Raw genomic sequence first — 1,875 nt, 5'->3', positions numbered from 1 at the left:
ACTGCTCATACTGTAGTCATTGTCATCACCTTCGTCATCATCATCATCATCATCATCATCATCACCATCATCATCATTATGATTATTGCAACATTTTTCTATGATCTGTTTTGGTTTGGGCAGATACATATCGGTAATGAGCTGTGGGAGTTGTAATTCTTGCAAGACAGTTTCTCTGAGGTTTTTGTCGTTGTTAATGAAACAGGGATCCAATTTATTGGTTTTTAGGACTCTGTTTGTGCTGAAATGCTGAGCAAAGTTATTCCTTATTAAAGCATGTTTATTTTTATGTATATTTGTTTTTGTGTTGGTTTTTTTTTATGACCATCTTTCTACATTAACATGCGTTGACAAATGTATATTACTAAGGTATTATTTTACAGCTGGATGCCTTTCCTGTTGCTTACTCTTGCTTTTTTCAAATAAAGGGTTTCTGTTTTTTTTTAAAGAGAGGGCATGTCATTGATGAGGCCACAAATGGTTTTAGAAATACTTTGCCAAGCCTAAATGATTGTAGGATTGATTGACCGAATGTTTGATCAAATAATTGATTGCTCTCTAAATGCTCATCCACCTTACTGCTTGCTACACCTTGGACACATCACTCTCAACACTCAATGCATCTCAATTGCTCAGTATTCTCTAAATGCTTAGTACAGTAATCCTTGCCACATTGTGGTTTATTATTTAAGCTTACATCGATTCTCTGCGTGGTGTTGTTTTGCGTTTATGATAAAATAATTATATACAAATTATAAAAATAATAAAGAAAATATATACAGTACGGCGCAGGAGTGGCTGTGTGGTAAGTAGCTTGCTTACCAACTACATGGTTCCGGGTTCAGTCCTACTGCGTGGCACCTTGGACAAGTGTCTTCAACTATAGCCTTGGGTCAACCAAAGCCTTGTAACATATGTACATATATACATATATGTGACATATATACATATATGTGACATATATACATATATACATATATCTGACATATATACATATATACATATATGTGACATATATACATATATACAATGGGCTTCTTTCAGTTTCCATCTACGAAATCCACTCACAAGGCTTTGGTTGGCCCAAGGTTATAGTAGAAGACACTTGCCCAAGTTGCCACGCAGTGGGACTGAACCCGGAACCATGTAGTTGGTAAGCAAGCTACTTACCACACAGCCACTCCAACGCCTATAGCTAATTACCACACAGCCACTTCTGTGCCTTTGATATAATATATATATATGTGTGTGTGTGTGTGTGTGTTTGTTTATATGACGGGCTTCTTTCAGTTTCTGCCCACCAAATCCACTCATACACACACACACACACACACACGCACACGTGAGACTTCTTTCAGTTTCTGTCTACCAAATCCACTCACAGGACTTTGGTCACCCCAAAGCTATAGTAGAAGACATTTGCCTGAGGTGCCGGGCTGTGGGACCGAACCCAGGGCCATGTGGTTGGTGAGCAAGCTACCTACCACACAGCCAGTCCTGCAGCATTAGGAATATTGCACTGCTTTAGCCTTTCTAGCTGCAATGGCTGAGTTTTAGGGTGCTTTATTCCAGACTATCCTTCTAACTGATGCTGACAGAAAAGACTAGACATAAAACTTGATTCTAAAGATTAATGTTGCTGAAGACTATAATTACGATGATGGTGATGATATCTATATATCATAAAATTACACAGTTATATATTACACACATCTATGCTTATTAAACACATATTACACCCATAATTTCGTATACATACATACATCTATTTGTGTGTACATGTGTGTGTGTATATATATATATATATATATATATATATATATATATACACACACACACACACATACACAGACTTACATACACACACACATATAT

Source organism: Octopus bimaculoides, chromosome 4 (genome assembly GCF_001194135.2).
Source record: "Octopus bimaculoides isolate UCB-OBI-ISO-001 chromosome 4, ASM119413v2, whole genome shotgun sequence".
NCBI classification, from domain to species: domain Eukaryota; kingdom Metazoa; phylum Mollusca; class Cephalopoda; order Octopoda; family Octopodidae; genus Octopus; species Octopus bimaculoides.
The sequence above is the reverse complement of the archived record's forward strand: the minus strand, read 5'-3'. Positions refer to the sequence as shown.